Source organism: Leopardus geoffroyi, chromosome D2 (genome assembly GCF_018350155.1).
Source record: "Leopardus geoffroyi isolate Oge1 chromosome D2, O.geoffroyi_Oge1_pat1.0, whole genome shotgun sequence".
Classification (NCBI taxonomy): Eukaryota; Metazoa; Chordata; class Mammalia; order Carnivora; family Felidae; genus Leopardus; species Leopardus geoffroyi.
Genome location: NC_059334.1, coordinates 36,702,053 through 36,727,958, shown reverse-complemented (window position 1 = coordinate 36,727,958; position 25,906 = coordinate 36,702,053). Strand labels below are relative to the sequence as shown.

General features: G+C 42.7%; 1 protein-coding gene across 7 annotated transcripts in view; it reads right to left on the bottom strand.

Annotated features, from left to right (window-relative positions):
- The window catches only part of LRMDA (leucine rich melanocyte differentiation associated), a 1,047,682-nt gene that overhangs the window by 496,047 nt on the left and 525,729 nt on the right, over positions 1-25,906 (bottom strand). The window lies entirely within an intron of this gene.

Genomic DNA, 25,906 nt, shown 5'->3' with positions numbered 1-25,906 from the left:
TTGGCTCAGGTCATGATTTCATAGTTCGTGAGTTCAAGCCCCATGCCAGGCTCTGTGCTGACAGCTCGGAGCCTGGAGCCTGCTTCGGATTCTGTGTCTCCCTCTCTCTCTCTGCTCCTCCCCCACTCATGCTCTGTCTCTCTCTCTCAAAAATAATAAACATTAAAATTTTTTTAAGTTGCCTGTCAGAAGCACTGACCACTGACTTTCCTAATCTTCCTTTGCTACTTTAAATATAAGTCTTTATATGTGATAGAGACCACATCAATGTTACCCTGAAGGATGGCACCATTGACAAGCCTACACAAGATAGATTCATATGATCAGGAATCAAAAACACATGCTTCAATGTCTGAAAGGCTTTGGCACATGATAGCTTATGACTCTAGAGAGTTTCTTAACCTATCTGTATGCCATTTTCCTCATATGCATAATGCAGAGACTGTCACCCAGTGATAAGATTGTTATAATTAAATGACATAATATACACCAAATGCATGGCCCCTGCAGGGCCTGGGACACAGAAAGAGCTAAATAAATGAGTTGTCATCATCATCATCATCATCATCATCATCATCATCATCATCAATCCAAATAGTGTCTGAGTCTCTTCATGCCACCACATATACTAAGGAAGACATAAAATGCTTAATTCACCTGAATCCATACTCTCATAAGTCAGGGACAGCTGACTATTATTCTCTGTGAGGTCTGCGGGGACAGTGAGGCTACATGGAGTAACAGGGCAGTGAGGTGTGACATAAGAGGCACTTAAACTGGAAGCCAGGCATCCAAATCTGGTCCTGCCTCACCCCTAACTCACTGTGTCAGCCTGGCCAGTTCACACAATCATCCTAGGTTTTGGTTTCCTTATTTAAAAGACAAAAGCAAAAACCAAGAGAATGTGAACTTCATCACCATTTCCACTCATCACCCGGGGTAGGCATCACTAATCAGTCATGGAACTGCTGAACACAGTGGTAACTCACAATTTTTCTCAAAATAGTACTCCTGGAAATCACTACCATAGGGTTTCCACATGCAATAAACTTATTTGTCATCCCTAACCTAAATGATCCCTGAGATTCTAACCCTTTAGAAGATGCTTGGAGATTTAACCAAATCCTTTAGCTCATACCTGGAAGTGGTCAGGGAGAAGCTTCAGTTGGAATGAAAAAAGCTAAGAGACCCCATTAAGAGACTCTTTGGGCAGAAAAGCCTTGGCAGGTAAAAGGTACCCATTCATCGACAGTGCTTTGAGACCCTAATATTTTTCTATTTTCATGTTAAACTCATTATGTATATCCACCTTATGTTCTCTTCCTCCTGCTCCCCAACAGCAATTACACATGTGCCCAAAAATGTACATATCTATGTATATATGTACATACACACACATATATAAAATGTACATATCTATGTGTATACATACATATACATGCACATAGTTTTCCAACCCCAGTCTTCTACTTTTACCCTCAACAGTTTCCCTCTTTAGGCCTCATGTACACAGATCTGCTTACTACTTTTGGCAATTTTAAGCCTATGCTATTTATCCTCATGACAATTTTGTGAAATATCAGCTTCATTTTGCAGACAAGGAACCTGAGGTTCAGAAAAGTTCAATGATGGCCATCAAAGAACCGTGCTACCTTAGGGAAGACTTGGAATCCAAACCAGGTCTCCTGGATCCCACACCGAAACTCTATGTATGCAGCCACTCACAAGTTGCCATGGCCCACAGTAACTTTCACAAGGCCCCCATTCCTGCTGTCTCCATACACCCTACCCACACCTACAATCTCCCAGCCCTAATTTTTCCCACATCTCTCACCAGGTCCTGGCAGCCTCTGGCATCTCCCAAGCACACAGTTCACCAAACTGGACCATTTCTTCTTTATTATCTACACAAATATTCTTAATTATTTCTCCTCCAACCTAAAGTACTTATTTCTTATTTATGGGTGTAAATATAAAGCCAGCAGGGCTCATATTTCATGGGGAGCCATTCCAACAGCATCTAGAGCCTTCCAAATTTACGGAGCATGAGAGCTGATTCTCTGCCCGTTTCATTATAAAGGGGTTTACCATAAATATTAGAATTTGAATTCCACCCAAGTAATGCATTAATAGATACTAAACCATTAATAATTTCTGCACTTTTTCATAAATGGGCAAAGTCCAATAAATAAACTATATCTTCTCCACAGCACAGCAGGGTTAACAAGTACCAAGGAGATTTCAAAGACAAACTACTGGTAGGGGCTGCCAGGAGGTAAGATTCATAATGAAACTACAAATTCTGGAGACCCATTTTTTACTGTCCACCATGGCAAGTATCTAAAATTAAATGCTAAGCAGAAATCCGTCCTGGAATCTGACACACAGCAGTTTAGGTAAACAATCTCTGAAATTAAAAACAGATTCTGGATAATAAATAAGTCTGCGTGTGGATCTCTCTGATAACAGATACCTCTCCCTGATAAATCAAAGGCGCCAGCCCTACTGAGCCTTTCTAAATTAGGCCAGATGATTCACCTAAAATATTTCATCTTGTGTCACCTGTCTTAATGAACGGCAGTAACAGATAGCTTCTTACCAGTTACTGCATGGGGGCCAAAGGCCTCCAGGCTAATTATACGGAAGGCCTGGGGAAGGTGGCCCATCTGGGAGGAGCTGGTGGACAAGGAGGATTTCACCATGATACTCATTTACTTGGTCCCATGACCCATGTCTACTAGCTTCACTTGCAACTGCCCTAGAATTGTAGAAGATGATCAGAATCAGAGATGCCAGATATCAAAGATAAATAGCCCATGAGGGGGAAGTGGTGAATCCACGCTTTGCCATTCCTAGACGTGTGAACTTGGACAAATATCCAGAAATCTTTGGGGCCTCACTTTCCTCACGTGTAAAGTTGGGATAATAACACCTGCATAGCCTACCTCCTGGGGCTATGTTGAGGTCCAACCAGAAAGTGCAAACAGAACTACTTTGCAACCCTCAAGCACTACTCTGTTATTACTATAAGTGATACCATTCAGTCAGTCATTTCTTTGCCAAAATTTATTGAGTACCCCTTACGTGTCAGGCGTTAGGGATAATTTAGTGGCTAGAACAGACAAGACCCATACCTCATGGAAGGGGGGATGACCTGGGTACAACTTCCCTGAAAAGGTGGAGGGCACAGCATGTTAGAGGATGGTAAGGCTGTACAGGGAAATAAAGCAGGGAGACTGCCAGGGCCAGCCTGGGCAGGGAGCAGGGTTTCTATTTTCAACCAGGAAGACCTCACCAGGGACACAACTTTCAAGACTAAAGGAAGAAAGAGCGAGCCTCACAGATACTAAGATAGAAAGAGTAGGAACATCCAGGGAAAAATACTCCAAGGAGGATCTGAGGAGCCACAAAGACAGGATGGAGTCCTTGGAGAAGAGGAAGCCGGGAGCAGGAAGGAGGCCTGAGGGCACAGAATGGGCTTGGCGGGGAGAACTTCAGCTTTTGGAAGGTTTCTAGTAGAGGAGCAATGTTTTCACCAGAGCACTCTGTGGCTGCTGTGCTGGGAATCATAAATATACATTATACTACTATTATTAACAGTATTGTTGCAAGATTCTGTTCTGATCCAATGTGAATCTGGGTTGCAGAAGGAGAGAAAATGGGATGGGGGGCAAGCAGAGTGTTGTTTTTCTTTCTTAAATGCTCAGAACAACTCAGTACAGTAAGGACTGGGTGAGTGTTGGTGGGATGGCACAGAAAGGCAAGAGTAGGGGACAAGTGAGCTGCAAGTGTAATGGAGATTGGGGAGCGGCCTCCTATATCCGGGGCCTGCTTCTGTCTCCTGTGTGGTTGTGGAGAGCTGTAGGAGGGAAGAGCAGTGCATGGAAAAGAAAACCCACCGCTCTCAAGTCCTATGCCTTTGCTGCATTCAGTGAAGCAACGTGAAGCCCTATTCGTTTTAAGCCTGGGGCCTGTCTCTTTACTGAAAATGAAAACAAAATTCTCTTTTAAAAGAGGGGAGCTTGGTTGAAGGCCACGGACCGTATTTTATCAGCGTTTGGTGTCAGCAGAAGTGGGAAACACAACATAATAAGAGGAGCCATCTCGCCTCCTGCTTCAGAGCAGAAAATGACGCAGGGGTCAGTCCATTAGTGATCACAGCTGCTTCTAAATGAAACACGTATAACCTGAATCCAATTAATGAAAGGATCCAGCAATCCTCACCAATGCTAATGCTGAATGAATCTTTAAACCTTGCTCATTCACCAGCTCCATGTTTCACCATAGTTCAAAATCTCAAGAGCACAAGCTAATTCCTGAATGAAGGAAATTATGACTCAGCATTTCTTTTCAAATGTCTGGCAACTTGGCCTTTCCCGTGGGGCTGGGGTGTGTACTTCTCCTTTCCTGTACTTCTGGTACTTCTGCAAAGCGTGGACAAGTCTGCAAACAACGTGGCCCAAACTGATTTTCTTCCCAGGTGCCTAGAGAGAGCAGGGATTGTCACTGATGTGCACACAAAGAGCCACCTGGAAAGGCTTTTAAGTGGAGCCAGTGACAGGGTGGGGTGAAGGTGTTCCATTTTTTTTTTTTTAATATTTATTCATTTTTGAGAGAGAGAGAGCCTGAGCAAGGGAGGGGAAGAAAGCGGGGGCAGGGGGCATGGAACAGAGGACCCAAAGGGGGCTCTGTGCTGACAGCAGAGAGCCCAATGCAGGGCTTAAACTTACGAACCACGAGAACATGACATGAGCCAAAGTTGGATGTTCAAGTGACTGAGCCACCCAGGTGCCCCAAGTATACCAGTAATGGTACTCACTAAACTAAACCAGGACTCAAACCCAGTCACCCATAACACCTTCACGACTTTTGCTATGTGTACCTGCCACTGCTATTTGTATTCACTTCTTTTTGTTTTAAATCTTCAAATTGGTGGTTCTCACTGCCTGGGGCCAATCACACTCCCCAAAGGATATCTGACAATGTATGGAGACATTTTTGACTGTCACAACTTGGAAGGAGGCAGTGCTACTGGCTTCTGGTGGACAGAGGCCAAGGCTGCTTGAAATATCTTACAATACACAGAATGCACCCCACCCCCAAACAAAAGAATTATCTGGCTCAAAATATCCATTAGTGCCATTACTCTAAGTGACTAATTCTCCCTTACATTTATTTTTAAAGGGAATTCTATGTATCATAAAGGAAAAACCAGGATCACATATCATAAGTAGTGTTCAGAGTCAAAAGAAGAAAGTAATCGGAGAAATATGCAAAATGAAAACAATATTAAATTTTGGTTAGCAGCCTGCTGAAGGCCTTGAGCCTGAATGCTGCTTTAAAAAAAAAAAAAAAAAAGACATTCTCTTTATTATGATCAAAAGGACAGAAAGAGAATTGAAAAGGGAGTAGCATTTCCCTGTGTGATTAATGATGTATCTGTGCACATCCCCAAATCATCTTGGGTACCACAAGCAGAAGGTGATATTGGCAAAGCTAATCTCAGTCCATCTTCTCAGGGCCGAAACACGGGTATTATTGAAGCTGTATACCGATGAGGAAGCCCAAAGAGGCAAAAGCAGTGAGAAGCCAGCATTATTTGCATTATAAATCTCTCAGAAAGCTGATTATGGTGAGATGTTTGGCTTAGAGGTGGAGAAACACCACTCAGAGATTCATAGTGGAGGGAAGTCCCTTCCAACATCTGAGACAAGACTGAGTGATGAAAGCCTTTCCAGATGGCTCTGTGTGTACAAATCAAAGAAACTATGGCCGACTGTTTAGGCAATGTTTTATGAACCATACTCAAAACTATGCTAGTGCCTTGAGAAAAGTATTCTATGGTCACATAAGCTAGCTATAATACCTAGTTGAACAAAGTCTGAAGGTTTTCCTATTGTCAAACTTCTCAGAGCCCTTAATGTGATAATGAGCATGGCAGATAAGAATCCCCCTCCCCCAGGGGAAAGGGGAGCAAGAATTCTCAAACTCATCAAGCACATACTTTTATTTATTTTTTCTTGTGGAACACTGAGCCACCTGTCCCCCCTGGTATTCCAGGGAGCACAGTTTGAGTAACTTAGTCGTAGTGGAAGAAAATATTTCCTTTTCGTCAAATGTTATGAGAGTTTCAAGAGACTGAAGTTGTAAAATCATCCATACTTCATAAAGAAAGAAAAAACCACACTGATTTTTAAAACACTGGTGTCTGCTAAATAATAGGTGCTCATAATACATTCACTCTCTTCTCCGAACTTTCAGACCTCTGGAATGATTGGTTCTAGAAATGATTAATGTGTCCAAACAATCACATTCCTTAATTCCACATCTTAGTGGGTGGGGAGGATACTCTTAATTGCAAGTGCTATCTAGAAAACAACTTAATAACTCCTATCTGATGCAAGAGACCTTCTGCCAACATACAGCCTTTGGACACTCAGGCAATGGACAGGTTTGGTTTTTCTTGGCTTCCACCTTCACTCTTCATTATGTTATTAACTCTTTTCAGATCCCCCTTCCAGCTTGGTCACATCTTGCTTTGGAAGGTCTTTGCCTGCCCAGGGTGCATTCACCTTTCTTCTGATAAGAGCCAGGGAATTCCCCACTGCTCAATCCCTGAGCTCTGTGGAATTAACTCCACCCCAGGCTCCAGAAAGACACATAAACTGGCCTGGCCAGTCACATCCCACACTGTTGACAATGGTTCAGGATGGGTATGTGCCCCATTCAGGGATGGTAAGAACCGATTTGGTTTTTTTGAAGAGTCTGGTAAGAGGGAATCTCTCTTTTTCCATTGAGATTGCTGGGAAGATAATGCGGAAGCCCTACGGGGTTAGCAGCCAACTTGCCTCCTTGAAGGGAAAGCCGGAGAACCACCAAGAGGAAAGTAGCACTGGGAGGTGAGGAAAGAGATCAACTGTGACTGGTATGATTTGGGCTGTGGATCCAGCTGTGCTGAAAGTCATATTTACCCTTGGCCTTTTCAGATAGGTGGACTAATAAATTTCTGTTGATGATAATTTAAACTGAGATTCTGGTATGCCTGGCTGGCTTGACTGGTGGAGCATATGACTCTTGATCTCGGGTTGTGAGTTCAAACCTCACGTTGGGTGTAGAGATTACTTAAATAAACAAACAAAAAAATAAAATAACTGAGATTCTGATTAGTAAAACATGCAATATGCTGGATGCCATGGATGACTGGTATTTTTAACAGTTCTGTTTCTCTCCATCTTAAAAACAACTCCTTCCTTTTCCTACTCACTTCCTTTCCCATTTTCCATTTTTCCTCACATTTTCCCCTCAATCAGAAACAAAATAAATATAAGAAATTTCCGCTATTTGTTCTTCAAAGACCACTGTCAAACCTCTCCCCATCTCAGAGGACAAGGAGTTCAGCCACAGGTAACTGCTTCCACACACGACATATTCAGGCTTTTCTTACAAATAACTAGAAAACAATCTTCATTCTCACTATTGTATCAGGGTTCTCGGGCTTTGGACTTGAAGACCTAAACATTTAATATTATGACTTGAGATTCATTAAGAATGATGTTTGGGCAGAGGGTGAGGAAGAACATACCACCCTCTCTGTTCTTGAGCCCATTCCTCTTAAACTCAGGGCTTGGAAAAGCAAAATGTGACCACTCCTGCTGACACTCTGTTTCCAAATGTAAAACTCACCCCCAGGAATTGAAACTCTCAGCCTTCCTTTGGCATGCCACGTGAGCCCTTTGCCTGGCTGCAGACATGTCCTCATAGGGTCGATGCATTCCCTTGATCCCCCAAACAGGGACACGGACAAAGGGACAAACACTATACTCGTGCTCAGACTGCGTGACGGAGGCGTCCTTCCCGCTCCAGGCCCTGTGTGTGGGACAGGTGCCCTTGGACCGTGACCAGCCACATGGCTACTTCTCTTGGCAGGCCTGGCAGGCCTTCCCCAACCCTGCTGGGAGGACATGAGGCAGAGCGGTTGACAGCTCTGTGGCCTTGACTCTTCCTTCCCGCTCCACAGACCAGGCCACAGCCTGGGAAGCTCAACCAAGGCCTGTGCTCTTGCCTATTTCTCCTCCTCGAGCTGCCAGCTTGATCTCATTCCTGCAGAGCACAGACCCCCCACACCCACCCCACCAGGAAATCCAGACAGCCAACCCTCACAGGACCAGAGCAGCTCTCTCTAGTAGCGAGCACTTCTCCAGCCACACGGCCAGCACTTACTGTCCTGTTGCTACACAGGGATGAGCTCAGCAAGAACACAGCTAAGTCATCAAGCTATTGAAGGAAAGGCCTGCCACTTCATCCATCCAGACATTGACATTCTCGTGTGACCTCATGGAGCATGGTCAGAGCTCAACAAGGTACAGCTCACTCCCCCTGCCCCAGCCCTGCCTGCCTGCTCCCTGCATGAGCAGCAGCATGGGAGGCAGAGAAAATGCAGGGAAAATAGAGAGGCTTTTGGTATATGTATGCATGCATGTGTATACATGCACATGTGTAAACACAATACTACACATCTAACATACAGGTACACACATATACATGCTACATTTAAAATATGTAATTTCTAAATATAAATGAGAGCTACTTCAGGAAAATTAATGCTTTGGGGATACACACATACACTACGTTTCCATAATAATTAAACAAACGAATATAAATTATGTTTTTTTAAATCCAACTGCACTTAAGCATTCTTTTATAATTTTATTACATTTAAAGGATCGCTAATATGGGGCTATAAAATTTCAAAAGCTAGCCTGGCAGTATGCTCTGCAGTAAGTGTTTCTAAAACTCATCCTCTGACCAGAGAAGAATGGATAGGACTTGGAGGGGGCAGGTGATTTAGCCTCAAGTTCAGCTATAGACCAAGGACAAAGAGTAGAATCCCTTGAGAAGATTCCTGTGTTCTGGGGAAGAGAAGCAGCAGAGACTTGGAGGTTGGGCCTTGAATGGACTGGTGACAAAGTGGCATAGCCATGCAAGGCAGTGGAAGTGCCATGAAAAATGCAATGTACGTGCCTAGATCCCTTTCTCCAATCCAATCTGAAGCAGGCAGAGGAATTAGCCTTCTGCCTGAGTAGGGAGTAGTAGGCCCTCTATTCTTCTTCTGGGACCCTCTCTCCTCCATCACCCCAAACTAGGGGCCAGACCCCAGCTGCCACACATGCCACCTATGACCAGCACTGGGTAGCCCTGTTGTGAGTGGAAGGCTGCCATGAGTGAGGCATGAACACAAGAGAAATTACTTCTCATCAGGAAATATTTTTAGTTTCTTGCTCCCGAAATTGGATGGCAGGCCACGTGGAGAAGTTAAGAGTGCTGCATTTAGCAGCAAGATTCCTGTTCTCTGCCAGATGGGACACATGAATGTGACAGGCAATGCCCGCCAAAGTTCTCTTTGGAAAGGTCATGCACTAGACAAGTACTTCTTAACCCCATGTCCATATCCTAACAATGGAACTAAAATGCATCAGAAGAGAATTCATACACCTTAGAGGGCAAGAATATCTTTTTACTGTCTCCCAAACCTCCCACTTTTCATCCTATCATAATGGATTCCACCAACTCTGCCCTATGGACAGTTCAGCCTGATCCTCCACTCCTGTAATTGTCCATGAAAAATTCAGAATTCTACTCAGTAAATAAAACACAAGACATAAAACACAAAGAGTTCCATTTTATTGAGCACTGGCTATGTGACAGTGCCTATACCAAATGATCCCAACCTATGAAGTAGGTACTATTTTAGAGCCCTTTTATAAAAAGCCAAGGAATCCAGGGTGGGAAAGGTGAGGTAACGTGCCCAAGGGCATCCAGAGGCAAGTAGTAGAGATCTTGTGTATGTGTTCTACTATTTCCCAGGATACCAACAATTCAGAGCGGGCTCAAGACCAAACAAAATCCAAATACTTTTCTGTAAAATTTATCTGATACACGGGAGTCCAGGTGCTGATAGCATTCTTTCTCCAATACTTTAGGATATGAGTTCTCTGTCAATAGCAGTGGGGAGAAAGCAGAATGGCTGCCAAGGGGGAAGAAAAGCAATGAACTAATCTAATTTATACTGCACGTCACCAAGCATTCAATATTAACATAGCACAAATTTAGGGAATGGCCCGTGCCCTCCAGGTGTTTACAGTTTAGCTGTATACACAAGTACAAATTAACATACATGAAATGCAATACTGGGAAAATCATGCTCAAGTATGTGGCACACACTCTGCCTGTTTCTGAAGCCCCCTGCTTATCAGCAGAGTGAAATGTTGACGATGGCTTTGAATCAAGGAACGTCCAGGGTTCAAATCCCAGCTGTTCCAACTACTAGCTATGTGATCTTGGGCAAGTTTGTTAACCTCTCTGAGCCTCTGTCTTCTCTACTGAAAATGAGCATCATATCACCTACCCAACAAGATTGTCAGAAAACAACTGAATAATATTAGTAAAATATTTAGGCTGGTGTCTAGAGTATGTCAAGCGCTCATGATAAGTGGTATCACGATCATCATCAAAACTGCCACTAACTCAGAGAACCCCAGCCACCTCAAAATGAATCACTTTGTGTTCAGAAAGGACAGAAACAAAGCCACACAGCAAGGCAGTGAATTAGAGACCAAGAAAGAGGTTCTGAGTTCATGAGTCTCATATTTTAATTTGGTTCAATTCTACTACAGCTACAGCTTATCACTGGCACACACTGAATGATCTAAATGCTTTCACATGGGGGCGCCTGGGTGGCTCAGTCGGTTAAGCGTCCGACTTTGGCTCAGGTCATGATCTCACAGTTTGTGAGTTCAAGCCCCACATCAGGTTCTGTGCTGACAGCTCAGAACCTGGAGTCTGCTTCAGATTCTCTCATTCTCTCTCTGCCCTTCCCCCACTTGTTCTCTGTCTCTGTCTCCCAAAAATCAATAAATGTAAAAAAAAAATTTTTTTTTAAATGCTTTCACATGGTAAAAACTGGTCTGGGAGCAGTGATGGCTTGATTTCCACATTCCCCACATCTAGGATTGTTCACCACCACCCCCACCCCACCCCCACCCCCCACCCCCCACCCACCCCCCCCCCCCCCCCCGGCAAACTCTTCCCTGCTTTCAGGTGAAAGCCAACTTGCAAAGGAGGCAGTGTGGCCCAGCAAAAAGAGCACAGGATGCTTTCAGGCCCTGTCTGCATTTAAATCCCTGTGGGCTGTATAACCTTGAGACAGATATTTACCCTTTCTGAATCTATAAATCAGAGAGACAAATACCTTCCTTGCAAGGCTCCTGGAAAGACTGAAAGATAATGTATGCAAGGGGCCTATCTAGATACCTGTCACATAGGTTACATGTTCAATAATGGAAGCTGCTAGAATTATGTCTCTGCCTAGATCTATATGGCCGCTCTCCTTTTCTGTGCTGAATGACTGATATAAGGCAAGACCTCAAATTCTATATAAGGATATCTCAGGAGCTTCCAGTGCCTACTCCTTTTTGGAGACATCTGTCAAAATCCAGTTCAAAGCCACACCTTGATGAGTCCTAAGTAACTATTCCCAGATGGATCATAACTGAGCACCTAAAGTCACTGAGGATGGAATCACCTACAGCTTACCTCACAGCATCTGGTTGTGGAAGATGCTTCTTCTCCATGAACTGAAACAACTAACTCAGGGCCCAAGCCCAAGAGCTGTGGAAATGTGGTCACTCATGCTAAGTGACAAATCCACACAACCCTCACAACTCAACAGTGACCTAGTTGATGAGGGCTCCAAGGACCTAGAGGAAATGAGCCCCTGCAGGGCAATGCAGGGACTTAGAATAGTAAACCCTATCACCTGCAAGGTGCTCCAGGAGATAAAAGTAGAGGTGAATCACCCCCTGGCGAGTGAAAGAAGAGGACAATCTGCTCAAAACTCACTCAGCCTATCAGGAATGTCCCAATAAATTGTGATCCACGCCGAAGATATTCTGTTTGTAGAGAGTCTTCAGTAATGTTAATGACACTCTAATGAGAAGGAGAGATCCACTCACTAATCCCCACAGGGGGCTGATATTGACTGGCCTAAGGGTGCTGAGTGTTTGGAAGATTTAATAAGTTATCTGTAGCAAGAAGAGTGCGCATACATAAGAAGAGAAGCAGTGAAGGCTAACTTCATTAACATCATTTTGTGTAAGGCAAATTCATGCTCCAAACCTTTACCTATGTATTCCAGGCACAACCTTGTATGTGTGAGAGAAACACTGAGCAAGATTTATCTTTTTGTTGCATCCTATTTCTTCCTTCCTAAAAGTCTAAAGAACCTAAGAATAATATTGTCTAGTCAAAGCCAAAGAAACCATTCTAGTAGAAGAGTAACTACAGTATCTGAAAACACAGCAATATTATCTGTTATTTGAATAAAGGAAGCTGAAAAGAGAAAAAGACTTTGCTGACAAGAAGACTGATACAAGAACCAGGTGTACTCAGGGTTATTCCCCAGAGTCTTCACAGTCCTTGGCACAAAGATTTCAATAAATGCTACAGAAGAATGAATGATACAATCCAGAAAAACAGATATTGCCAGATGAATGAACTTCAGTGATCAAACACCAAACACCCCCCCCACACACACACACACAAACACACACACACACCCACCCACACACACACACACACACACACGCACACGACCTGCTGAGATCAGAAACTATTTTGTTCAACAAGTGAAAGTAAAATAATCGCAACAGATTCCTAAATTAAGATTCCAAACATTGAATCGCTTTAATAAAGAGACAATTTATATAACTTACAACTCTGGAACATTTACGACTACCCATGAATATCCTTGAGGCTCCTGATGAGAACATGAAGGTCAGCTGCCAACTTTTGGGAACTCATAGTTTCAAACACGCTAGGGAGGGTTAGAGAACACGAGGATCACCTTGAATCCTTGTTACCAATGGGTTAATATTAGAAACAGTATTGACTGGTTTCCTACTGGTTGCTAAGCAACATTGTTTCCTTCCCCCAATGGTCTGAGAGAGAGGATAAAAAAAAAGGGCAGAAAATGAGAAATGTTGGAAAAATAGAAAGTGCAATTCAATGGATCATAAGGTGCAATTTGTAGGAAGAGTAAAAGAGCAAATAATTCTTACCGGATGTACTAAGACATCAGGTGCTTTATGACATCACAAGAGTAACACATTGAGCCTCCAGCTCAAAGACAGAGAGGAGAGTAGAAGATGAATGTCCCCCATCCCAGCACTGTGCTATTCATGTTCAGTTCACGCTTAACCGGAAACACACAGCGTCCATGGGTGACAGCAAGCTGACCTGTGTGACAGACCATTATAGCCCACACAAACAAACAAATCTATCAAATACAAAAACCTCAACCAAACTCTACCCATTGTAACTCATTGTCCCATTCCTTAAGGGGGCCTTCTGTTCCCTTCACATCTGAAAGGCCTCTAGTAAGTGATACAGATACTCAACAATATTGACTGAATGCTCACCATGTGCCAAGCACCAGGCTAGGACTTGGGAGGTCTGGGTTCTGGGCGTGGGTAGTGATAGAGCCCTTGCCCTTGACTGATAACTCAACAGCATATTTGGTCTTCCTTGTTCACCATCTCGGTGTTCCATTTTTGTCAGGACTCTATGATAGAGTAATAGAAAAGTCACACAGAATGACTTAGGAGTTGTTAGACCAAGCCCCCCTTGGTCAACTGCAGGACAAGCCTATGAGGCTGCTAAACTTCTTCCTGCCTAAGATTTCTAGGCCTATTCCAAAATGAATTACTCAGAGAAGTAGCATATTAGTCCATTAATGTCCATTTTCACAAATCCGTTCATTAAACTAGATGCTGTCATCTGTGTCCTGCAGGAACATGGACCCTGGACAGGTCAGTTTTGACAGTGCATAAAGGCTAAGGAAATAGCATATGCACAAGCTGGTAACTAGAGCATGGAAGGGAAATGGGAAGGAAGAAGAATCAGAGGGTCCTGGAGGCAAGGTAGGAATAAAGGAGTTCCAGACAACTGCAAGAGAGAGGCCCCAAAGAGAGATGGAGCAAAGATTTTTTTTTTTATCAGCAGGGACTTTGAAGCTGGTCCCATGATGACACGGAATGTTCAGCAATTTCCTGAACATGTCCCACACTAAGTTTCTCCATCTATAGAACAGAAAGAACACTTAGCTTGTAGTGTTGGGGGAATCCAAAATGCTATCTTTAAAGCAAACCCCATGGTACCCAGTACACAGTAAATGCTCAATAAACTCTAGTCAATGTTATTATCATATATGGAACCACTTTAAACTACAAAACACTAGTTTTAACTGTTAATACAACTATTATTTATAGCTCTGCCTAGGATTGGTCCTGGTCAACCACCAAACTCATTCTTCTAAGCCAGTGTTTCCCTACTTTTAGGCAGGTATGCGGCACCCTCATAACTGCTCCTCCATCCAAGGGCTGTCTTTTGTAATTAATAAAAATACTAGTAAAAACAACAATAATCATAACAACAGCAGCAGCAGCAGCAACAATAACAATGATAAATGTTTACAGAGAATTTACCACATGCCTGGCACTATTCTAAAAGCTTTTAAGTACTAATTTCTTTGATTTTTAAGGCAACTTTAGCAAGTAGGTACGAGTATTAATGCCATTTCACAGACAAGTAAACTGTGGCACGGAAAGGTAAAGGTCATTTGGCCAATAAGCGGCAGAGCACAAATTGCAATTCAGACAGTCTGGCCCCCGTGTCCACACTTAACCACCATGCATTCTCCCCGCTCATTCTCGCTATGCCTGCATTTACTTAATTTTGTAAAACCTTGAGTCACTTCAATTTTAAAATATCTTATACTACTCTATGATACCTATGAAATCCTGGGTTTTATATTCTAGTTATAATTTAGCTGATATAAAAATAATTACAAGATTAGTTTATAATTCCCATTTAATATCTAAAATCATCAATGAAACAGACTTTAGACAAATATTGCTGGGGGCACCTCAATGGCTCAGTCAGTTAAGCGTCTGACTCTTGGTTTCGGCTCAGGTTATGATCTCAGGGTTTGTGAGTTCTAGTCCCACACCAGGCGGAGCCTACTTGGGATTCTCTTCTCTCCCTCTCTCTCTGTCGCTCTCCCACTCACTCTCTGTCTCTCTCTCAAAAGTAAACTTAAAAAAAAAAAATACTGCTCTATGTACCTGGGAATTCCTTCTAACACAACAACCTTAATTCCTTCTAAGCCACAACAACCATGGACCAATAATAACAATTCATCTGCCCTTGCTATTTCAACACCCTTTCCATACCCCCTTCTATATAACAGAGCCACTTTTTATCTGGCATAGGGCCGCCAAAAGGAGAGAGTCTATTTTCTTTTCAGCTACCTGTGACTCTGTGATTAAGTTCTGGCCAATGCGATGTAAGGAGATGTGTCAGGTCAGACATCATGGAAGTTTCCTTAAAAGAAAAGGATCTCATTCTTTGTCCCTCCCCCCTTCCGGCTTCTTGGAATGAGACATGATGGCAAGAGTGCAAGCCATATCTGGAATCATAAGAAAATAGGCTAAGAATGATAGAGCTCAAGGGGAAGACACCAGGGCTCCTCATGACATCATGAAACTAGCACATCAACCCTTTACTACATACCCCCACGTTTCTTCCATGTGAGAAAGAAAGCTCCATAATGTTAAGCTACATAAGGTGAGTCTTTCTCTTACATTCTCATTCTAATGAATACAGCATCAATCTCTTACTCTAGCAGTTCACCTACCACCTCAACCAAGGTACAACCAGAAAAACTCTACCCAGAGCATCTGTCCCCTAAGTATTCAGGAACCAAACAGGGCCTGAAACAAGAGGTACTGCCATTTATGTGTTCATTTACGAACCACTGCTCCAAATGTTTTATATACGATATTCTCTTTCAATCTCCCAACAAACCTACATGATGGGGACTATTATAACCTCACTTATACAAATGAAGACACTGAGGCACAGAAAAGGACTAAGTACCATGCCTGAACTCACGCAATTAATACGCGGTAGAGCCAGAACTCAGACCCAACAGTGTGACTCCAAAGGATAAGTTCTCAACCCTGCGGCTCTCTCATGGGACCAAAGGGACATCAGACACTGGACTCTCAGAGGAGCTGGCTTCTTAGTGGCTCAAACAGCTTCCCCATCACAGACCCTTAGCCAACTGCCCTCAAGGCCAAAATGACTTTGGCCTCTCCAGAAATCATCAGAAGGCCCCAATAGCCCTTCTTGTCATCATACTAACACCATATCTTAAGTAAAACCAAATACAAATCTGATGCCTAAGCATAAATGTCTGCCTTATTTTGTAGGTCAAAGCAACATTCAAAAATATATTCAAAAGGAATACCCAGAAAATCTCTGTCTCAATCCCCCTCACGAATTCCATTCAGCTACTTAGATGCCCTGGACAGAGTAGGGCATGCACCAGCCCCCCTCCCCGACGGCCATCATGGGGTTAATTTGTATTTTCAAGGCCTGGCACATGTTCAGTCAAAAACCTGGCCGAGTGCCTGTTGTTTACTGAAGCTGGGGAAGAAGCATCTGCAACATTACGAAAAGCATATTGTAAAAGGCAACACATGCAAATTAAACCTCTTGAGCTATGAGTAAATTGCTGGGAAAATTTATAACTCATTTAATAAAACTTGAAGTAAATACATAGCCTGGCTCCCGGGGAAAACAAAATATTTCCCACAATTCTCTCGTCTTAAAAAAAAAAAAAAAAGGACCATTGAGCCAGACGGCTCTATCAAGTATAAAGTATAAATAGCAGCTTCCGTGGTAAGCAAAACCCACTTGGCATTGTGGGGTATTTATTACCCACATGGGTGGTACCACAGCCTCTGTCTGATGTATTTGACGATGTCCAGGCTCAGAACATTTCTACAATAATCCAGGATTATTGGCTCTAGTGGGCATCTTCTATTTATCAATTCATTCCACAAGTATTTATGATCTACCTGAGATCCACTGTGATGTGGTGACTGAGAACAAAGGCTCGGAAGCCCGGCTGCCTGCTTTTGAATCCAGCCTCTGCCACTTACTCATTGTGTGACTTTGTGCTGTGGTGTAAACTCTCTGTGTCTCAGTCTCCTCACCTGTAAAATACGAATTATATGAATATCCACACCCTGAGGTCACTGTGAAAACTGATTAGGTGAATACACATAAAGTGCTTAGAACAATGACTGGCAAATAGTAATCCCTTATTAAATATCAACTACTTATTATTTATTAGCTGGCATTATGGGCCAAGCAGTCTGGGAGGTGGAGAGAATCCAGGATCAAACAAGGTAGATGATGGCCTCTCTCATGGAGCTTATATTCTACTGGGGGAAAATAGATATTACACATGTAGACAAATGAATAAAAGGATAGTAATGGTGCTCTGACGAAAACAAGACAGAGTAAGGGAATAGAATGCAAGCTCCAGTTAGGAGTGAGGACTATTTCAGTTATACTTATCAAAGAAAGTCTCTGTGAGGAGGTGACATTGGAGCTGAGACCTGAATGATAAGAAGGAACTCATGAAACCAAGAATGTTCTAATGTTCTACACAAAACTAATAACTTGTTAAGGATTCCAAGACAAAAAAAAAAAAAGTTTGCTGTCCTTGAGTGACAGTCCAAGGTCAGCAGGGGGCTAGTGTGTCCAGAATGGGAAAAGGCCCACAAAACAGGGTGGGCAAGGTTGACAGGATCAGATCACACCAAGCCTCATAGGCCATGGAAGGACTCTGGATTTTATACCAAGGGCAAATGGTTTTTGGAGGGATTGAATAGAAGAGTGGCATGATCTAACTCGCAATTTAAAAGCCTGCTCTAGCTGCCATATGGCAAATGAATTGCAGGGAGGCAAGAAGGGAAGGGACAGAGCAGAAAGGAAGCTACTGTGGTTTTTCCAGCAAGATGTGATAGTGGCTTGATCCAGGGTGGTGGTAGTGGAGACTCAGGAAATATTTTAGGAGTAGAGCTGACAGGACTTTGATGGATGGATGTGAGCTGACAGAAAGAAAGAAATAAAAAATGACTCCCAGTTTGGGGATGTCTGGTTTATTCATTAGCTTGTGATGAATATTGTAGGATACTAAGCAGACATGGCTTCTATTTCTAAGAGCACTTTAAAGATAGTTGGTCAGAGAAGCCTAATATCCATGAAATTGAACAAAGAGAAAAATGTGATAGAAGTGCTTAAGTGCATGGTTTAGAGTCCAGGCTTCAAAGAAAAGGAAAGCACAGGCATTTTCATGGAAGGTCACAAAAATAGGGCAGCCCATCTGGCCTTGCAGAATGCAGTCATTGGCATTCCATGAAGAGACAGTCACGTGAGCATACATGTTGGGGATCAAAGTCCAACATGGTCCATTCCAAAGATGACAAATCAGTCAACATAAATGGTAGCTTCCATCCAGTTAACTACCAATTCACTGAAAAATCTCTTAGAAGCCTGGTTCTGAAGGGACAGTGACAGAGAGGTAGTGACCTCACTGTTATTTGGTCACTTCTGTTTCAATCTTTCAGGAAAGGATTATGAAGTCCCACTGACAATGTAGACATATTCAGGCAAGTGGGGCAGTGGCTTAAAGCCAGGGCTTTCAGACAAACAAATCCCAGATTGAGCACTCATTGGCCAAAATGACCCTGGACAAGTTCCGTAACATCATCTTGGTCTCAATGTCTATGTAAATAGATTAATAATGGTATCTACCATATAGAATTAAGGAAAATAACATTCCTATGGGACTTAGCACAATGCCTAACAAGATATAAAAGTTCTCAGTAATTTTTATTTAAAGAAATGATGGTTCCTTCCTTACCATCCTGTAGATCTTATATTATAGCTTGTATATACCTGATGGCTATTGCCCATTTAAGCATCTCTTTTCCTCACTAGTTTGTAAAGTATACAAGGGAACTGTTTTGGGGTGGCTTGTCTTTACTACCCATGGCTAACATGGTGCCTAGCATTAACAATAATAATACTGTAGTTATTATTATTTATGGCAGACAGTATTTACTGAACCCACACTATATTCAAAGCATGGCACCAAGCACTTTTCAGGTGTTAAATCATAGGAAGGGAATAGGATGGTGGTAGGAGCATGTAATAGTTTGTTTGGAATCTCTGCCCCATTGTTTACCAACTGTCTGACCTTTATCAAATGACTTAAGCTCTCCATAATTCAGTGTCTTCATCTACAACATGGGCAAAAAGCAGTACTAACCTCACTATGTTGCTGTGAAGATTAAATAAATTAATAAACATGAAGCTCTTCGAACAGGCCTGGCTCTTAGCAGAGGTTATAAAACTGTTAACTATAGTCATAATCATCAATCACAACAATCCTATGAGTCATGTACTGCTGTCACCCCCATTTTACAGACAAAGAAACAAAGGCATAGAGAAGTTAATCAACCTCCCCATGGGAACACATTTACTAAGAGGCAGAGACAGGATTTACACTCAAGCAATCTATCTGTAGAATCGAGACATCTAACACCTAAGGTTTGGAGGAATAAATGAGCATCACACTTCATTGTGTGGCTCATCACCTGAAAGCTCTGGGCTTGAACACAAATGCAATATGGGCAGGAGCATGTTGGGCAAGGTGTGTTATCAGCCTCCCCTCCACAGCAGTCCCAGGGAACAGTTCAGTGGGATACAGAACATGCTCATGAATGAGGAAGATGCTGCGTCTTCAAGAGAAATTAATAGAAGACATAAGAAGAAAACTGGGAGCAATGGTATATCACAGATAAAAGAAGATGCAAAACTGATGACCCTAACAATGAAAAGTTTGTTGTCCATAATCCTGACAACATCTACAAGGCAACCACTAAGACTGCCCAAACCACATGCCAAGCCCTGGCAGAACAGCTCAGAATCAGTAGGTAAATTAAGGCTCTACCGTATGACCTAAATCAAACACACATTACTACATATTTTGGGGTCTCCTTTGTAGATACTCTAAATCCAGGTTGATTTCATCTAAAGAACCCTTCCTTCCAGATGCAGGTGGCCTTTCTATCCCACCCCTTGGGGCAGCTTTGACAACACCAGACTCGTGGTGCTGTGATTGCTTATCTTCTTTTTTTTTTTTTTTTAATTTTTTTTTTCAACGTTTATTTATTTTTGGGACAGAGAGAGACAGAGCGTGAACGGGGGAGGGGCAAAGAGAGAGGGAGACACAGAATCGGAAACAGGCTCCAGGCTCTGAGCCATCAGCCCAGAGCCCGACGCGGGGCTCGAACTCACGGACCGCGAGATCGTGACCTGGCTGAAGTCGGACGCTTAACCGACTGCGCCACCCAGGCGCCCCATAGAGGGTTTTTAATGTAACTTCTTTAGTGTTGTATCTATGTCTCCTGGGTATTCTAATTCTTTTTTTTTTTTTTTAATTTTTTTTTTCAACGTTTATTTATTTTTGGGACAGAGAGAGACAGAGCATGAATGGGGGAGGGGCAGAGAGAGAGGGAGACACAGAATCGGAAACAGGCTCCAGGCTCTGAGCCATCAGCCCAGAGCCCGACGCGGGGCTCGAACTCACGGACCGCGAGACCGTGACCTGGCTGAAGTCGGACGCTTAACTGACTGCGCCACCCAGGCACCCCTGTGATTGCTTATCTTCTTAATCCAGGTGCCTTCATGCTTCAGAAGACAAGGGCACAGGCCTCACTTGTCTTGCAGGTCATTATAATTGTCGTGTTTCCTTTCACCATGGAAAACAGACAGTTGTGGCATATGAGAACTGCATACGGCTTAAGGCACTGGGGCAACAGTGTCACACAGACCTGAGCATGAATCCCAGCTCTATCACTCATTTGTTGCGTAGCCTTCAGCAAGTTACCCAAGTTATTTAATAGAGCTGAGCCTCAGATGCCTCATCACTACAATGGGATGACAAATAGTACCTACCACAGGGCTGCTGGAAAATGAATGGGATAATGGATGTAAAACACGGTGCCTGGAATAGAAGCACTCATAAAAGTTAGGAGCCAATGCTATGGTTGTTGTGGAAGAGTTTTCTTCCTGAAAGGAATTACTGCCAATGTAGTATTAATTTCCCTAGTGTGGGGAGGGATGAACAGGTATAGCATACAGGATTTTTAGGGCAATGAAAATACCCTATATAATACTATAATGATGGATACAGGTCATGATACATGTGTCCAAACCCATAGAAGGTACAATACCAAGAGTGAATCCTAATGTAAACTATGGACTTTGGGTAGTTACGATACGTCAGCATAGGTTCATCAGTTGTAACAAATATACCACTCCGCTTTAGGATGTTGATGATGTCAGGGCAGGGGATATATGCGAAATCTCTGTCCCTTCCTCTTTATTTTGTTGTGAACCTGCAAGTGTTTGAATGAATGAATGAATGAATGAATGAATGAATGAATGAATGAATGAAATTTCCCCAGGGTAACACAGGTCAGAGAAACTCAGCACTCTCACTCAACTGGAATATCTGGAAAATATGCTCAAGGGAGTCCCAGCCCCACCCGTTGCATACTGCAGATGGCAGCAATGGAGATTCAGGGATCCTGGCATAGGGGAACTTTTTAAACTCCTGACAATTCTTCTAAGAATAAAGGCAAGGATGGCTGCTTCTGACACACTGCTCCAGGCCTCTCTCCAATCTCTCCTGGATTTGGACATCACTCAGGCCCATCAGAATCCTGGGACTGTTGTCTGCTGACTGACAACAGAAAGAGAAATTTAGAGGTGTGAGTGAAATGACAGAGCTGTCACGGCTGCCTCTGAAACGACTCTTTTCTTAAAGAAAGGAAAGATAACAGGGGAGAAAAAAAACCCTCAGACAGCTGCAATACCCTGTCACAGTTGCTGAGAGGTTTTTTCAAAAAAGCTTCAGATGAATTTTAAAAACGAGAAGGGCAAAATACTTATCCAAATTTTAATCTCAGTTCTTACAGGACTAGGATAGAATTTGGGGACAAGTCCCCTCCTTTGCACCCAGTATAAGAAAATATTGGCTAAATATTTTTATTTGGGGAATGGCAGCATTTTTTTCTCAACCGTTTAAAAAAAAATGTGTTAAACTGGGGAAAAAAAACAAACAAACTCCAAACCCCAGAGTCCACAATCACCTTCCTTTGACATCAGTTCATGACCAGATCCTAATTCTTAGGTGGACTTCAGTCAACTAATACACATTCGTCACAGAGCTCTCCAGCTCTGACTCCAGTAATTCAACACATCAAAGTCACATGTCTGACAAACATCCAGAAAACAGCCTGGGTGATATGCCCAAGTCCCAGATCTCACTTCCCCTTCCTTGTCATCCAATATTTCCACCACTGTTAGTTTAAAATGTCTTGTTTCTTTCTTTGACAGCCAAAACATGAAAAACTGACCATTTGGGAGGGTTCTCTTACAAACAAACCACTCTAGGCTGAAACACATAGGCTGACTCTCCACCCAGCATCCCTTTTAGCAACAGAGAAGTCATTGGCCAAGGAGATCATGTTTCAAAGGCTCCCATTTTTCTCAGTTTTCTGAAAGCCCTAACTTTATAATAACCATGAGAAGAAACAGATTCCCAGTCTCACCCACAGGTCAAGCACAGCCCAGAAAGGAATGCCTTTATTAAGATAATGCCTTGGAAAAACCAATAATTCTAATAGCAACTAAAAGAACAGGTCATAATAGATGGAAGGAAATTGCAGTTTGAGTATTTTTCCAAGAGTCCAGGAGGGCTGAGCAGAAAAGAATAAGAAACCCCATCCTTGCTTGTAAAACACTCCAGGAGAACCACAAACCTACCCTGAACTGCTGATTGATGTAACACTTGGATTAGAAATACACCGCATGAAATACAATTTCCAGAGAGGAAAAGGAAGTCCTTGATGAGCCTGGTGAAAAAGTGATGAAAGCTTCACTCAAGCCTTCCACTTTAGTATCAGATTGTGGGAAACTTTCATTGAAACAACCCAACTGAGTCCATTAGCCATCCATCCACAAGCACTACATAAACCCTTAACACCTCAGCTAGGAGAATGCCCCATAATCACCCTGCTTTCCTGCCAGGAGGAGAGGGAAAGGAAAGCAGCAGTGGGGAGGCTGACTAAAGCCACCCCAAGACGCCATTCTTCTTTGATGGGGAGAGAAAGGGAGGAAGAAAATATCCAAAGAAAAGAGGAGACCGTCACTTTCTTCTCTTCACCAGCATCATCACAGTATTGACTCTGGGGCCAGTGAGAAACCATCCACTGTGAAAAAGAGAAATGAAGATATTCTTTTACCAAGCGTAAAATGACTGGGTCCTGGTTTTGACTTTTATGATCTGTGTGATTTTAGGCACATTGTTCACCCCCTCGGGGCCTCAGGTCTAGACCCAGGACAGTAACTACAGCCTTTCCTATCTTTAAGGGTTATTCAGAATTTTCAATAAAACAATGTCAATGAAAATGCTTTTAAAATTTTAAAACCGTGAACAAATAAGGCATCATTACTATTTTAGATACTACACAAGCTGTGACTCAAGTGTTTCTTGTGCTCGTCAGCCTGCCAAGAGCTGTGATTAGGACTGACAGGAATAAGAAGACGTAGGTATAAGGGACATGGTTTTCTATGCCCATCTCCCTGTTCATCTCTAACTCCTTCCTAATCTCTTCATCAAGTTCCCTAGGTTTGTCCTGACTTGTGGTCCCCAGGGGTGCCCAACAGAAGAAGAGAAGAGCTCAGGGACTAGAATAAAATCCCATAAGCTGTACATGCTACAAAGTACCATGATGCCTACTGGACCCCAAGAATGAAAAGCCCAGGCTACAGAGAGGAGAATATGGAAGTGGTTTTCAAAAATTTTGGAGTACTAGCACTTCTTTTCCCAAAACAAATTGTTTGTTGAAGTCTAGTGATAAGCAGATCAAGGTGGAAGAGCTGGGCCTGAAGTGGAGGTGAAGGCTCACAGCCCACATCCCAGGTTTCCCTCATCTGTGAGGTAGACAAAAGAAAAGTCTGGAAAGCCATGAATGTTTCATCTCTTCCTTGCATAGGTGGGGAGACTGGAGCCTACACAAGAGAAGAAACTGGGCAAGGTCCCAAAGCTAGTTCTTGGCCAGGCCAGATCTCATGTAATCAAGCCCATGCCTTTTCCACAGACCACATTACCCCACAATGGGGTACAGGAAAGTCTGTGTTTGACTAGAGAGCTGGCAACACAAATATCCAGAGAGAGATCCATGTAGGTCTCACAGAAAGAATACATGTGTCTTGGGGTCATCAAATGGCTAAGGTCAAACTGGCCACACAGTGAAGGCTGATCTTGTCATTCAACCTGAATTTCACTGTAGCATGCACAGCCTTTGAGGTCTATCTGAGACAACTCCATTTGTATAGAGTCCATCACAAACACAATAGATAGGCCAAGTACCCTCTAGGATGTAAGCATTAGAGCAAGGTTTTAGCATACAGGAGGCACCCCAGTCCACCACCATCCCCAACATGCAAGCTAACTTTTTGAAGGCATTCCATTTAAAAGGTGTGCCTAGGGAGTCAGAGTTTAAGTTCCTCTAGAAAAGTATTACTGCTGATGAGTTTCCAAGGCTAGTCCAGCAAAGTCTATTTGACACCTAGTTTCAGAGGCTACTAAAGGAATCACCCTTTTTTCAGGAAGAGAAAATCACAGCATTGGGTTGATGCTTCTAAAGGTGTAGCTGCTGATGAAAGGTACCAACAAGAAAAAAGTAAACATGGAAAAATTATCATAGTAAGTGTGAGCTTGTGAACATAAACTGATACAAGATACAGACTTGACTAGCTCACCTCCACTGAGCTAAACCACATTATGCCTGCCACACCCGATTTATGTACTTGGTGGAGGACAATTTCTGGCTGAAACCATTGCTTTGCTTAAGAGTAAAGGGACTCTGGGGTGCCTGGGTGGCTTAGTTGGTTAAGTGTCCAACTTCGGTTCAGGTCATGATCTCGTAGTTTGTGAGTTTGAGCCCCATGTCAGGCTCTGTGCCAACAGCTCAGAGCCTGGAGCCTGCTTCCAATCTATGCTCCTCTTACACTCATGCTCTGTCTCTCTCTCAAAAACTAAATAAACATTCAAAAAACTTTAAAGAGTAAAGGGAGCCTAAGAAGAGTTATTAATGTGATTAAACATACATGAAATTTTTTTTAATTTTTAAAATTTTATTTATGTATTTATTTATTTATTTATTTATAAGTAGGCTTCACACCCAGCACATAACCTAACATGAGGTTTGAACTTACGACCCTGAGGTCAAGACCTGCGTCAAGATCAAGAAATCAAATGCTTACCCAACTGAGCCACCCAGGTGCCCCACGTGAAAATTCTTTTAGAACAGTAAATACCAAATACACATACAAGATTCCCATTATTAGGTTATTATTACTGGACTAAGAACACAAATTATTGCTCAAATAACCAAGGGGAATAGACTTTACTTAGACTCAAAGAGGAACTGAAAGCTGATGACCATAGGACAAATCTCCAAGCATCTTTCTGGGGTCTTTCCTTAGAGATCTTAAGGCAACACAGACAACCATCTGGAGGAGTACTAGATTCCCCCAAGAGGCAGGGAGAAGCCAAAGAGAGTCTAAGTTCTTCCTTGCAAGAGCCAACAGCAGCTGTCAATGTGGCTAGGAAAGCCATTGGTCTTTAAGGGCGTGGACTTATTATAATTATTACCCAAGTTTAAGTTCTTTGTATTGTTTAATGGTTATTTTTAATGAGGGGCTAGGGGCTAAAAGCATTCAGTATAAAATAGAAATGAAAACCCACACTTACCTAATTACAAATTTATCAAACTCAATAGCCACATAAATAGCTGTAGTGCCCTCAAGGTTCTGGGTTTGTTTCATGTTCAAACACTTCTTCCACACACTTACC